The 16,319-nt window shown below is 37.1% G+C and overlaps 1 protein-coding gene across 5 annotated transcripts in view; it reads left to right on the plus strand.

Moving 5' to 3' along the window:
- Positions 1 to 5,435: 5,435 nt before the first annotated feature.
- Positions 5,436 to 16,319, plus strand: part of LOC140237115 (DNA-binding protein RFX2-like) — a 39,939-nt gene continuing 29,055 nt past the window's right edge. For 3 of the 5 annotated variants that reach the window (XM_072317053.1, XM_072317056.1, XM_072317057.1), the window contains exon 1: positions 5,439 to 5,473. The gene's annotated coding sequence lies outside the window, so the exon portion shown is untranslated. Of the gene's footprint in view, positions 5,474 to 15,744; positions 15,876 to 16,319 lie in introns of all 5 variants that reach the window. The other 2 variants (XM_072317054.1, XM_072317055.1) reach the window with 2 other exon arrangements.

The following is a 16,319-nucleotide window of genomic DNA, read 5'->3' on the forward strand; positions in this document are numbered from 1 at the left end:
CCGAAACGAACTTGAATGGGATATGATGTGCGTTCAACATAGCTTCTTCTCTCGCTAAATTGACTGACCTATTATATATTCGTGAAATTGGAATTATTTTTACAATTTAATTGCCAAAACTTTAGATTTAATTGACATGCTACCAATTCAACTGATCGAAAGTGAATTTTTAACGACCAAGTGACTGTGCATGACCCAAACCTCCGAATTGAATTAACGCATGAAAACACCTGTGTTATTATTATTATTATTATTATTATTATTATTATTATTATTATTATTATTGTTATTATCATTATTATTATTGTTATTATCACAATCTTTATCATTAAATTATCATTGTCATCATGATCACTATCACCATTTTTATTATTGTTTGAAGCATGATGATTGCAACAAAATGTCCAAAATTCTGATGAAAGGATCTATAGGTGTATGCGTTTAATGGATGTGGATTACGAGAAATTTGGAAGAGGGTCCAAAAGTGCTTTTGTTGTCTTGGAAACAAACTTATGCGTACTTGTACAACAATAGGCTCATCCGTAAAGCTGCGGGGGGGGGGGGGTTACCATTGACATACCCCTTCCTCACAGCCCCCCTCCTCCTCCCCGAAAAAAAAAAAAAAAACGTTCTGCTAAGTATACCCCCTGTTTATGGTATAGATCTATAATAGGACTATAGGTGTGCGTGTAAGCCAGGAAGAATAGGTTCCAAAGTGCTTTTTGTTGCCTTGGAAACAAACTGTATGTATACAATTATTTATGTGTTCTTGTATATCATGCTCATGTAACGTTGTGATGTTCTCAGCTGGAACTATTTGGCAGAGATTGGATAACTTGACTATCAGCCAAAGTTGGACACACCATGATGTTTATATCTTCAGTGCTTATTTTTATAGATGATAGGCCTATAGATCCTGTCCACATGCAGTGTTCTTTCAAACGATCTACTTTTTATGATACTCTTCACAGCTGATATAGAACCGTAAGAATAGCGCTAGAACCAAGGGCGCCGGAAGGGGGGGGGGGGGGGGGGAGGGAGCGAAACAAGTTTTTGCCCCACCCATGCGCCCCTGAAAGTTAACAAATAGTTCATCAGTTATCTAAAGACCAAAATGAAGAATAAAGGCACTTTTCTTGTCTAAAAATTGTCAATTTCATAACTGAAAAATGCAAAATTTTTTAATAAGCAAATTTAGTGTGTAGATGGTAGCCTCGCTTCCTTCGACGAGTGTGCCCCCTGAAACATACCTTTAGTTAACCCTTTAACTTTTTATTTTCTTCTATATAAGCTTTGTAGCAATATAAAAAATATTTTTCATTGTTCGAACAATGCGATCACGTTTAAGTTTTGAACTTGAACTTGAAAGCTTTTAATGGATACATTTCAGACTAAAACCGAATGGCAAAGTGAAACTTAGTGTCTCACCAATGTATGCTGGCGCAACACTACTTCAGTGACATGCATTACGCCATGAACATTTCCAACAGTTTCGGCTCATTAATGATGGATTATCGTTAAAGAAGCAGCTATCAATGTGTATTGTTTTACCGAAGTGTGTAGTCTGGAGTCATATCTAAGCACTTTTTCTTTAGATTTGCTACGAAAAAACTTAAGTTTGTTCGCAGTCAATGAGTATCAATGATGCGAATAAAAATGTAATTCATCTGAGAACAATCGGCATTCGAACTGACGCCTCCAACACCTATCGCTTCGATTTTTTTCATTCCCTATAATAATATTATGTAGCGCATATTAAAAGTAAATATTTCTGAAACAATTATGGATGGGAAATACCACTTTCTGGTATTTGGCTTTGATAAAAGCAATGGTTAAAGTAAAAGAAACATGACTTCCACAATAACGTAATATTGACAGTGAGAGAAATGTGCTAAAATGCCAAAAAGAAAGAGAGAAAACTTATACCAATATAATACATCAGACAGTGCTCATCAGTCACGAAGTGATATTTCAGCCTAGGCACTACTTGCAAGTAATATCTATTATTGCTCATCTAAAGAACCACGGCAATTAAATTTGAACGAACCACAAACTGAGTGATATAACAACCCGTTATGCCTTATTTTAATTTTCCTCATCAGTTCCTCAAACGCTGGGCCAAGAAGCTCCCTCAAGTGGGCTGCGATGTCGGCCCCAAAATAAATAGAAATACTTGTATTATATATATCTAACTGTGGGCCTCGAAAATTGTATATAATATAGGCCTACGAGCCAAATTGGGCCTCGGCATATAGGTCACTGAACATGCATGCCTTTGAGCACCTCGTATAAGATTAATGTCCTGCTGTATAATCGTAATGCTTCGTCAAGACGTGTCCCTGCTGTCACGTGATCTCCCGGCGTGATCTACGTTATAGGGATGCTATTATTATAGTTGTATGTTATATACATGTGTACTGCTAAACCATGACAGAGAATTAAGAAAAGTATAAAGAACTACATGTATACATAAAGTAATCTTGAAATCATCCGCATGCATTGAGTAACAAGTTGATGCGTAAAATAACGAGAAGTCTATAAGGCTCAGTATCAGACTCTGCGCATTATTAAAAGAATACATGTATGTCTTAGTGAGCTAATCCATGCACCTATATAGTCTAATTAGTAGAACTCGTTGCGGACGGCTTATTGCAAGTCTGCACTAAGCATGTGCCTACAGAGCGAAACAACCGGTCAACCATACAATTTCAAATTTTCCAGTTCATCCATTTAACCATTGCACTTGTAACTGGTTGACATACAGACGGTGTTCCTCTTTGGCACAATCACAAGACTGGTTACCATTGTAATTTGTACTTTTTATGAGCCCTGCAGAAAAAAAAAAAAAAACCATCAAAGAGCAAAACAATGAAAAAAAAAAACAAATGAAGAAGAAAATGTTGTATATAATTATGATGATGATGAAATAATAATTCTAACAGTGATTTTTAAATCATTTCACCTGACAATGTGATGCAATTCCCTAGACCGGCCCTCTTTAAAGAAAAAAAAATCTACCAAAAAAAAAAAAAAAAAATGATAGATAAACTTCAAAAGAAAGAGAAAAAAAATCCCTGTTAAACACAGGATATACAAAATGACAAAATTCGGATAAGAAATGAAGAAGATATGACATTTTGCAATTTCACAATATTTATCGGAAAACATTTCTTGACCAGTCCTTATGAATATTCAAATAAGCGAGTTGATGATGTCATGCCGTCACAATTTTTCATGTAGGCCTATAACATGTATGATATTTATGAAATTCGGTAACAAATTTTATTTTAGCTAATATAAGTAAAGACATGTTCCGATACCAAGATATATCAGAGTGAACATTTTATTCTTTTCATTTTGGATGGTTTGAAGAAAAGTGTAATTTGTAAAGCTGAAATATGAGATTTTGGTTGTTTCTGTATATAAAATGAATTAAAAAAAATTGTGAGAGCATGACATCGTCAACTTGCTGATTTGAATATTCAAAATGACTGGTCTAGAAATGTTTTCCGAAAAAAATGAAATACCAAAAAGTTATATTTTCCTTATTTCTTATCCGATTTTTTTCTTTTTTTGTATCGTCTTGCAGGGAATATTTTTCTCGTTCTTTTGAAGTTTATTTATCTTTGGGGTGGATTTCCTCTTTAATCCAAAACATCGCCAGAACATGTGAACTCAAGACCTACTATTGGCAAAAAAAAAAAGACACAACAACAACAACATCATGGAGGATTTACTTCCTCATTTGAATTCTACAGGTTTTACAATTTTTCAATTCAATGTTTTATTTCATTTTTCGACAAAAACATATAAACATTACTATTTTGGTAACAGAAAATAAGGTGATTGTTACAATAAAAATAAAGTTTTACACGGTACCAAGATCGATTTCAGAGTTCGACGAAATGAAATTATTGCTGTTTTCACACGATGCCGTGATATAGAGATAGATTGTGAAAATAATCAATAGTGACTCTACGTTCCAAATGAAAACATGCAATTACTAATTAGAGTTAGTAATTCAGGATGGAGTGTGGAAACATATACCCTATACGTTTTAACACGGGGTCATCCCACGAGACCGACACCCACGAGTAATAAACTTTTCATCAGCCCACGAGTTCGTCATTGGGGAAAAAAAAAAAAGAGAGAGAGAGAAAAAAAAAGGTCCATTCAGATGAGTCATAAAGCCCACGAGTTCGGCATTACTACACGGGTCGGGCTCATGGGCTGTATGACTCGTGGGTTGTATTACTCGTGGGCTATAATTATTACTCATGGGTTGTGTAATATTACGACTCGTGGGTTGTATGATTCGTGGGTGTTGGTCTCGTAAATTTGAATGATCCCCGACTTCAATAACATAAACCCTATACTCTCCCGTGGGGAGACTAAAGACTATTGCAAACACCTAGCAGCTGCATGTTTCATAATTTATTTATGTATGTATTCATTATTTCAATTGTTTACTTATTTATTTATTTATTTATGTATTCATTCTTTCATTTGTTTACTTATTTATCTATTCATCTATGCATTCATTTGTTTACTTATCTATTTATTTATATCAGAAATGTCGATGAGAACTAAAGCCTTTTGTGCGGCAGAAGTACATGCTATTATTATTAATGTGAGCTCTATGGAATGAAAAGTAAACAAATATTGATCAGGGAAACTAAAAGTATCAATTTCTGTAAAGCTCAGAGCAAAGCGTCTTTTTTTTTCAATCAGGCAAAAGCTGCTATTTAAGTGGTTTATATTATTGAAATTTATTCCTTGCAGGATTGTCAGAAAGGTAACATTTTCCGCGTACATGCAATCACGAGTTGTCGCCATCTACTACAACTCTACTGCTGCCATACAGCGAGTTGTCATGATTTTACGAGGTTTTCCCAGCAGTATTCGGAGGGAATTTCTGAAATCCTACTCGAGATAAGTTTGATCACATCATGGTTACAATGGAACGCCAACATCTGTGAGGGATTTTCCGAAATTAGCCTTCCCCACATCATGGTATTCCTGTGATTGCAACCTGTCGTCTTGTTAATCTGTAGCTATGACAACGCAGTACAAAATGGCTGCAGTGTGCATCAACGCGAGATAGGAGGATGGACGCTCACCCTCTGCTGGTTACCGCTGCCTCTTTCTCTTATTTTCCGTTTCCTGTAGGACGGTTTGCACAATAGTATTCATGCACCTGGCAACGAACTGTAGTTCCGTGTGCGTTGAAAGCAAATGTTTAGCCCCATTAATTTGTAGATTTTGACAATCAATCGTTGAAAAGTTCTCTTTCATACATGTTGAAGTGCAAATGATGCTGATATATGCCGAAGAAATCAGGTTGTTGAATAAATATATCTCCGGTGCGGACTAATACACTTGATTTCCTTGTGATGAGGTTTAGCAACAGTTGCCTTGAGAATAAACGCCATAGTCACCGTAGTCCTGGCGACTGTTACCCGCCAACGACAAGGTAATTTTTTCCCTTTTTATCCTACGTAGTATACGTTGTGTGTTCCTTATGGTGTGTGGAAGCCATTCGCTAGACTTCACAGAACCGAGTTAATTTATCAAATTGTTTAATGATAATCTGATGGCTTAGGTGTAGAAGAGTAATTCATTGTTCCAAAATGGCGATTTTGCAATTTTCAAGTGCGTTCGTGGATATTGGGTTGTGTGATGTGGAGAGTGGGAAGTTGTATTGCAAAGTAGTACGAACACGCTATTCAGCCATTGCGTGTCGTACGCTGAGTCTGTGAGTGCTCTTGCTTAGGTTTGATCACACTGCGTAACGACTAGCGACTGGACGATTTTATGCCGACTATTGGACTTTGATTCTGCAGCTGTGCAGGCCATGACCTTACTTTGAGACATTAGTAGTTAATGAACATGTAGATTCCTTCGCTTTTATAATAATAAATTGTCAAATTCGTAAATATTCATTGATTCTAATCTGGGCACTTCACATACTGGCGATTAGGCAGACTCTTGACGGTAGTAACCGTTGCGCAGCTTGAATGGCGGTACTTGCGTATTACTACTGTTGGCATTGCACGATATTCGTATGCATGCATGGGATTGTAACGCGGGTTAACGGGGCTCAGCGTAAATAATCTTGGATCGGAACGGGAAACTTGTCGGTGTATCAGTATCAGGCATGGGCATACGGCACCAACCATCCACATGAAGTAAAAGGAGAGTCAGATTATAAATAATTCAATGAAAACGCACAGGAGGCTGGGCCTCGGCTGATCTCTTTGTATACTATGTAGTGTTCAGGTGTTAGGGGGACAAAAATGCTACATTGCATTGGTAGGCATTGCAAAATAGTGCGTGGATAGATTACACTAACGTTAGATGTGGATCCATCATCTAGATTTAACGCTAACAGTTAGGTAGCCTAACACTTGTTAGAGATGAGAAGAGTGAAACCAGTTTTCGGATGGATCTAACAAGTTAGCATTAGATACTCTAGGCCTAGCGAATTCTTCTTAACTTCATAGGCTTTTGGCTTTTTTGCAATATTTGTTCACCTAACATTATGCAAAGTCTATCAAACTGTTAGTACGGTAACACTAGTGTTAGTGTTAGATGTACGTACAACTACAAGATGTAGGTTCTAGATTTCTAACAAACGTTAGATAGCTATGTTAAATAGAAATTTCTTTTAGGCCTAACGTTAGGCCTACCTAAATTTTGATTTTTTTTTTCGTACATCATGGAATTTCACAAAATCCCAAAATAAAACATCACCTTGATATTCCACCAGAATCCGTCCAGTCTCTTCAGAATCCAGATGCACGCTATGCACGTATGTCTATGCACATACAAGGCTGCTGAAAAATTTGCCACGCCATACCTTGTTGGCACAAGGTTGCATCGGGGACGCTGTGGTGCCTCGCTGACGTTGGTGTCCGAATTCTGGCGAATTGGCACTTGCATTCAGCCCCTGTAGAATCTGCATGTGTACATTATTAGTCATTGCATCGGCACGTATGGAGATTTTGTTTTTTTTGTTTGTGTTTTTGAGGATACCATCACACTGAGCTTGTGAAAAACAAAATATCAAAGAATTTTTAGGTCTTTTTCAGCGACCCTGATTCCTAACATGGGACTTAATTTGCTTTGGAAAAGTTGCACCAATTCTGCGTTTTTAATGGCAAAATTTGGGATTTTAGAATTAAATTAGATGGATTTTTGGAAGTTACTGGCACTAAGGCACCTTCCTGTAGTGAACGACATGTGACGGCGCCAGTATGTGGCATGATGTGATATACTATACTGTTGTGACAATAGAATTTGCTGGCTTCTGATGAGTGATAGGTGTCCGGATTCTGGAGGCCAGCCGAAAACTGGTTTTACTCTCGTTATCTATTTCTTGAAGTAGTGGCTAACGCGAGGCATCTAGATAATGTTTGTCTTTCCAGCTAAAGTTAGGAAGTTAAGGACTGGAGGTGAGGAAAGATGTGATAAATAGAGCAATAATTTGTTAGATTCTACGGCCACTTCTTGCGAGACAAGGTGTTCGTGGACAGGATGTAACATCTGATACTTTGTTCAGACAACATCTTCCTATTTCCACAAATTCTATTTTATTTTTTGACATTACTGTATACTGTCAAACATTCTGTTTTAGAATTGGAATTCCCTAGTCAAGACTCAGAAAATGCCTGTAAAAAGGGAGAGAGAGAAAAGAAAGAATTTGCTTTCATAATGAATTTAATGAAAGGGATCATGTAACAGCGTTTAACATGATTCTTTTTTTTTTTCTTTTAATGGAGGAAAAATGGAATATGTGTAGAATTATGGGCCTCACCTATTGAGTGGGTTGTGTGCATTTTGCCAAAATCATGGGCATCTATTCATACAGAAAATTGTGATGCAGACAAAAGAAGTTTTTTTTTTTTACCATTTGCTGAATCTGATTAATGTGCTGAATCTGATTAACATTAGAACATACATGTAGTTATGAAATTTGATGGTTGATGTATGAAAAAAAAAAAAACTTGTGGTAGGGCCTACATTGTACATTTATTGTTTCAAAGAGCTGTTACTGTAACACAAAGATTAAGTAATATCTATCCCTGGCATGAAATTTTCCCGCATTGGAGCCAACAGCCTCTTTTGTGAATTTCCACTGGCATTCAATGCATAGTGTAGACAAGAACTTTCGCATGCATTTTTTTTTTGCGAATCAGGGTCTTGGCTCTTGCAAAGTTTGCAAAATTAAATGCACACAAATGTTCCTTGTTTTACAGTATTTGCTTTCACTGGGGAGAGATACATTGTAAGGAAATTTTTGGATAATTTATATGCCGAATATTTAGCGGGGTTTTTATTTTCGCGAATTTCGCGAGTCAGAGAAATTAAAAACGTGAAAATATTGACTCTAATGCTGATATTAAAGAATGTGATGTATGCGTATACATTTCTCCGTTCAGTACAGGACTCCACGATCGCGAATTTAACCACTCGCAAAGTTGTCGGGAAGTCCCGATTTGCAATAATGTAGACTCGCAAAATATATGGTGTATATACAGTCAATGATTTAACCCTACAATGTCTGTCACATTTGTCATGTTATAGGCTCTACATTATTTTGAAGCTTCAGGGCACCGTTTAAAGTTGTCAGTCTCTTCTCAGGCAATCAAAACTAAGAAATTTCACTGAAATCGTAAATAGGCTAACCCTATTGCTCCTTTAACCGTGCCCTGCTGCCTCCGGCTAGAGACCCATTGCACCCCTGGGTGAATAGCTAGAACTGCTGTAGGGGCCTACTGTACTTCGCACTGTCAGTGTGGAGTATCCATCTGATTTACAAACATTTCCAGAGGGGTATACCAGGCAGATACACGTGTATTACCTGAATTATACTGTACTATACTGTGGTACCACTTCACAGAATTTGAGGATTTTGAAATTCCTTTTCTGAATGTTTTCACTTCATATTTTACTATTTTGACTAATGTATAAAATAGCTGGCTATGGAAATTACCCACGTGCACAATCTTTTTCTCACATGCGATGATTGCTATTACAGTCCCTCATTGATTCGTGCAGATTCTCCACACATGAAGCCTATGGCAAAACTGTACACAATACATTGCAGTCTGAATGCCAATGAACGTGAACAGAGCAACCACAAATTCTTGGTCTTTGAGAGGACTTTCCTGATTGGTTGTAGGTTGTGAAGCAGGGTGCTACATACGTATAACTTCTTTTTTTTTTTTTTTCCTTCTTCTTCTTTTTTTTTTTCCCACTTGCCCAGTCCAGTTTCATGCAGATTTCAAATTTTTGCAGAATACCTTCCCAAACATGAATTTTATTTGCCCCCCGTCTCCAAAAAAAAAAAAAGGGGAAAAAGGAAAAGAGAAAAGAAAAGTCAAGGTCTTGATGAAACACAATCATATGAATAAACAGTGCTCACTTGTACATATGGTGTATGTTGATTCACGCACTTCAGAGACATTCAAACACATTCAAACACATTTGAGTAATTAACTTGGTTTGAGCAAGTGTTCATTGCATTGGGGCTTCTTCGCGAAAGTGTTGAAAAGTTGCTGAAATGAAATTAGAGTGCATTTCATCTCTAAATACATGTACAGTAGTCACCTTTTGGCTTCTGTATGGTTGACTTCATGGGCTTGAAAGGAGAAAAGTGACAAAGAAAAGTTGCTGCAGTAATTTTTGCTTGCAAGCATTTTCCCCATTGTTCCAAAACTCATGCTTGACTTTGAGTTTCAACAGTATTTTTTGAATAAGGCATACAGTATTGTAACTGACATTTCCTTTACAGAATTATGAAAATTTATGATACATTTGCTACATTTGCTAAAATATGATTTTAAGATGAATATCAATGCAGAATACACATTAGGATTACATTTTGCCAATTGTTATTGAATGTTTCCTGTCAGACAAACATGAGAAGAAAATGTCAATGAGAACTCTTTATCAGAATAGAAAAAACAAACAAAGAAATCCAAAGAAGAAAACAGAAACAGGGAGTTGTACAGTAGAAATGTATCATTACAATGGCATTAGCAATTACAATCCTTGTAGGTGTGATCGACTGTACAGTACTAGAAGCATAGTTACTTTTGTGAACTGGAGATAGTATACCTGATACTTACAGTGTTGCAAAAAATAAGCAGAAATTTGAGTGCACTGCATAGCGTACATTATATTCCAGAGGTGCTTCCGCTTACATGTCATTGAATATGTAGCATCAATTTATAATCTGTTTTGATAATTTCTTCAAGTTCAGAGGATCATACAATAATTATTGTTCATTACAAACCATATTTAAGGCCATCGTCGGTGCATGCACTGTCATTGCGATCTTTCAATCTCACAATCACACATGTATGAATCATTGTGACCTTTGCCAGCCCAAGTCATCTTCTGCACAATTGACACAGTCAGCCTGTTTCCATGCAGCTCCATAGTTTCTGAATCATGTGACAACCTGTCAAGTTTTCTGGAAAGGCATCAGAATTTTTGTGAGTAAATCATTCATAATATAATACACTGACCAAATATACTTTTTGACCAGTAAGAAGTCCTGCAGAATTTTAAGTTTTGGCAGCTACATTGTACCCCCCCCCCCCAAAAAAAAAAAAAAAACAAAACAAAACAAAAAACACAAAACAAAACAACCCCCCCAAAAAACACACACACACACACACATACAAACAAACAAAAATCAGAGCAGCTTCAAGTTGCCCCCCTCCAGTGAGTGGCCCAGGATCCATTTTTTTAAATGACAGATGTTAGCATAGCAATGCTTGCTGAGAGAGTGAGCAAATTCTGGTACCGGTAGCCACAGTCAAACAAGAAAAATTATTTTGGCCATTAATCATAATACTAAGTAAGTGGCATCATAGCAAGAACTGTTATACAACATGGAGCAACTTTTTATGATATGGGGCCCAGGGTCCTATATATTGTAACAGATGTAAGGATAGCAACTTGTTCTACAATAACAACTTCCAGTAGGAACAGCCAATCAGGAAGCCGGATTATTGTCAATTCTGTAACGCTTGTCAATGCAGGAAGAGTTTTTTTTTAATTTTTTTTTATAATTTATATGTTTTATTGATTTCAACTATTGGCATAGAAACTTAAATCTAATTATTGTATATAACACAAGCAAGAAAAATGAATATTGAGAGAAAAGAAAAGAAAATAATAGAAAAAGAAGAATTGCTATCATAGAACTTTTTATGAGATGGGGCCCTGACAGTGAGATTTCAGGGCAGCCTCAAGGTGTTCCTCTAGAGAGTGGTTGAGGTGTTGCCCATTAAATTTCAAGGCAGCCTTGAGGTGGCCTCCAAAGGGTGGCCCTGGTTGTGCCCATTGATTTCCAGGTCGGCCTCAAGGTACAGCTGTAGTCCTCCAAACCCGGTGATGCCCCTTGAAAATTCAGAGTGGCCCCTAGGTGGCCTCCTAAAACTGACCTGGTGCTGTCTATACTGTATGAGACAGTGTATTTAAAACAAGTGTCTGATGAGGATTTTTTTTTTCTTTCTTTTTAGACTGGCAGTGTATAACATTTAAAATATGGGATTTGATCACAAAAACAGTACTTTTAGTAGATACAGAATCTCATTTGTCAGGATTCAGTCACATTGCAGTCTACCAACCTATCAAGTTATGAAATTGAGGTAGTAAAGTCATATTTAGAGATCTTATGGTTTTGTGTTCGCAGTCACCAACAAGTTTTAGAGCAATTATTCTGGTTCAAAGATTTTGCTTTGATACTGTAGTTATTCATTCTTTTTTCTATTTTTAGCCCTGGGCAGATGATAATTTTGACACCCTTTCCCCTATGTACATGTAACTGAGACAATTGAAAAGTACCGTAAGTTAGCAATGATGCACTATACTCCCTATAAATGTTGATGGTTATTATAAAGTACAATTCCCAAGATGGTCTTTCCCAAGAATACCAGGTACCTGCTATTCTGTGGTGCTGTTGACTGTAAATGGTGGTCAATGAATTATTCATTGTATTGATTGATGGTTCCATGTCGATTGTCCCTGTTCACACATAAACAGAAGAACCAGATGTTTGCCTGATACACATCAGCGATCACACAAAATCCTTCCCAGCCGTTGGAGAACACTAGAAGTGTGTACAATTGCAGGTTGATCTTTCTTTTGTGCCTCTGTCTGTTTGCATTTACAATCAGGGCGCACTCTCCTGCAAGTATACAAAATTTGTGTTGTCTTAAAGGGATGGTACAGTACTGGTGGAGATGAAGATTGGGCTTTTAACTTTTTTGTGAGATACCAAGAAGCTACTCATGAAATACATGTAATACGGGTACAGAGCATACCATTCTACAGTAAGAGGAATTCAAATTTTATTTGATGAAAATTGGTTTTGGAATGGCTGAGACATCCAAAAACAAAGTAAAACAAAGCGATTGTAATAAAAGGTGAGTCCCACCTTTTATTATGATCGCTCTGTTTTGGATCTCAGCCATTTCAAAACCAATTTTCATCAAATAAATGGTGAATACCTCTGGGAATTACTTGTACATACCTCTTTCATATTTCATAAGAGGTTTCTCGTTATCTCACCAAAAAAAAAAAAAAATGTTAGAAACATGAAATTAGGTCTTAACCAAAACTATATACTAGTATACATGTCACGTTCATACTTCTTTCAATCATGGTGTTCATTCTCTTTGTAGTCCATGACTATACATGTACCATGGGGAGGGGGGGGGGGGGGGGGACGAGGTACACTGTATACATTGTAGCATGCAGAGCTGCCAAGTTGCCCCGATTCTGCAGGAATCTCCCTTATCACTTATCAGTAAGATCAAGGGGAAAAAACGGGGAAAAAAAACCCACCAATTTATTTCTGTATGTCCTGACAATGGAGTATGAAAAGCTGCCTAATTTGGGAATCAAACTGACATGTTGCCCATCAAGACGACATCTGAGACTCCCAAATAGCTCTTTGGAATCTTCTTGATTTCGATGCATGAGGGTTAGCAGCCCCGTTGAATGTGTAGGAGTATTTTTGTATCATTTTGTATCATTACAGTGCTTGTGTGCAAGTAAACTGCTCCTCTTCTGTGAACCTTATTGGTGATTTTGAGCATATATTTTGGTTTCTTGTATTCATTATATGTCATACATGTACACTGGATTCTCAAGAGTATGACATTCATGGAGCAAAAACATTATACCTTTTTATTTTAGGGGTCTATTGGCTAAACTACATGTACTGTAAGCCAGAAGAAATTGTAAATTTTGTTATACTTGTGAGTTGTTACCCTTCCGGTAATTGCTTGTTTTGTTTTGTTTTTGTTTTTGTTTTTGTTTTTGTTTTTGTTTTGTTTTGTTTTGTTTTGTTTTTGTTTTTGTTTTGTTTTTTTTTTTGGGGGGGGGAGGGAGGGGTGGGGGTTGGCTATTGAATGTATAACTGAGGCAGTACTGGCATCATGTATACCTAAATTTCCCTTTGATCTTCTCCAATGTACGTACCTCTATCAGCATGGACCAGAAAAGGGAGTACAGCTGTTCAGTGCGCAAATTTATAGAAATTAACCTCCTTGGTCTTGCAAGATGTACAAATCATATGAACTGTCTGCATTGTGTCTTTTACAAAGCCATTGAGACTTTCCTTTTTCCACGAGAAATATTCAGGTCACAGTGTCCATTTATAGCACCACAACCAATGCACTTATGTTTTTAGAAAGCTGATTTGTACAACTGTACAATGTACTGGTACAAATCATATATGACCTGCTGACATTTGAAATGGTTACAACAAATTCAGGAATAATGTTTAACTTTGCAATATTTCTCTACACTTGGAACTGTGCTGATTTACTTCCCCACATCTCTGTCAAATTGATTTTTCACAAGGGTAAAGAGACCAGGGAAATTTTTTGATAATTTTAATCTTATGCTGTTCAAAAAGAAATGATAGCTTTGGTATGATTTATTTCGTGGACTTTTCTTACAACCTAGAACAACTGATGGGAATGTTTGATATACAATGGTTGCATTTTAGTTAAGTTAGTACACTGTAGATGTGAAATGGAAAGGGATGAATCAAATATTTAATAGTTCATCACAAGATTGGCAGAAACATCCACACTTTTTAAAGATAATGTGATGAAAGCTTCCTGTTTCCTTCTGGACATTGGCTCCCATGTTCAAAGCTTTGGTTGTCTATGCTCATCTTTTGCATCGGGAAGACTTAAAATAAACCCCAGTAACTTGTGGGTTGAGAAACAGATTGAAAAGCAGTAAATATAAAATTTAAAGGTGCACGGTCCCGGTGTTTTAGTCAAATGCGTACGCGGGCGCATGGCGCAAGTTTCCTATAGAGACATATGCTATCGACTCCTCTTGGGCGCTTACGCTGTGGCCCACTTCCCTGAGTCCAAAGGAATCCGATCCACTGTAGTCAGTGGGCTGATCACAGTTCGGCTCATGATTCGGCTGAGGGGGATGACAGCTTTAGCAAACTTCTTTTGTGATGTCATAATAAGAAGCGGATAGATATGCACACACCCTGGCATTGCTACAGACTGCGCAATGCGCAGAGAAGACAACGAAGGCAACGTTACCTAGCAACACCTACGCACTTTACTCTGGATGACAGCTCAACTTCGGTAATCTTCGTATCAATGCTTATGGTGATCGGCAGTATCATCAACAGCGCCCTCTACACTACCGGGACTATGCACCTTTAAGCTCCATACATCAACAAACACATGTGTACAAAAAAAGAAGAAGAAAAATAAGTACAGTACATTGTACACAGTGACCATGCTATTCGACACACAGATTATCACTGAACATCACTGTTACAATGTACAAAGTATTATGATCAGGAGGTACAGGCTGTATTGATGGCTTCAACATTTATAATTTCCTTTGAGTACCCGGAAGTTGGCGGGTATGTTGTTCAGAAGTCAACAGTTAACGTTAGGCTTTGCACATCAAAAGGAGAAAATGTTATGTGATATTTAAGTGTACTTTCATGTACTGCTACAATTTGTACATTATGTGGACATTGTAAGTGCTCAACTATGAGTAGGACTTGTCTGCAACTCAAAGCTGCATCAAATTTGTGCAAACTCAAGGCACCTAAGACATTGCTATCTATACAAATCCATTTTTTTTTAAGAGTAGGTTTTGTCAGCTGTTCTTTGCCATGAACTGTAAAAGAAACACTCTAGCCATTGCCTACATTGTATGCTAACAGCTTTATATTGCAGCTTTATTTTATTTTCTTTTTTTTTTAATCAAAGCTTTGCTCCAGTTTTATATCATCCTGTTCTGCATCTTGGCACACTATTGATCATAAAGTTCCTCTTCACGAGATCTTGTGTACATAAATAAAAGTTAGACTAAATGCACCACCTATTTTACTGCTTCAAGCACTGAAGTGTGCCTGCAAACAGTATGGAGCTGGATTTAGATGTCATTGTAAATGTCAGGAAGCATTTTATAAGATGATCAGGGCGTTAGCCAGCAGTTCATGCAAGTCCTGAGCAAAGGACATGACCACAACCCCGTAAAGTTCACATGACCTCAGGGTTGTTCTTTTTTTTCTCACTTTTTTGTTTTGTTTTTATTGGAACTCTTCTTGATGTTCAGTGGAGAGCAGTGCCCACATGTGAATTGATGGTGTAGGATTTTATTTAGTGAGCACTTCACTTAAAAAAAAAAAAAAAAAAACTATCCTATTCTCCTCTCTACCCCTTCCAGAGAAGCAAGCATTTTTGCAGCGCTTCAGGATGTTGTCAAGCAAAATATCCAATTATAGTGTCAAGAAATCTGATGAGTAATAGTGCTGTCAGAGAAGACCCTGCCACAAATGGCTGAACATGACAAGAGAGGTAGCCTGCACTCTTAAATCAGGGATTAATCTTGATAAAAAAAGAGAGAAAAAAGAAGCAAAATGGGAGATCTATGTAAGTTGGAATATCCCTCTTAGAACCATGATATAAAAATGCCATTGACATCTATGTATTACAGTATGCTTGCCTGTGGTACGTAAAGTGTTCCCTGAGGGTTTTGTAGTCTTCAAGTGAATGGAAAATTTAGTATTGATTTTAGAAGTTACGGAATACGTCTAGCCTAATGTCATCCCAGGTACACGTATGTCCCTAGGGATAGCAAACATTTGAATTCAACATGTACTAGTACCTTGCACCAACCTTTCTCTTTACCTGTGAAATTTAATAGTAACTCTAGTTTGGTTGGTGTGTAAGGACCCAAATAAAATGTATTCTATACATGTACATGTGCTGTAGTTGGCAGAAATATGAAATGATCCATAG

This window comes from Diadema setosum, chromosome 13, assembly GCF_964275005.1.
Source record: "Diadema setosum chromosome 13, eeDiaSeto1, whole genome shotgun sequence".
NCBI classification, from domain to species: Eukaryota; Metazoa; Echinodermata; class Echinoidea; order Diadematoida; family Diadematidae; genus Diadema; species Diadema setosum.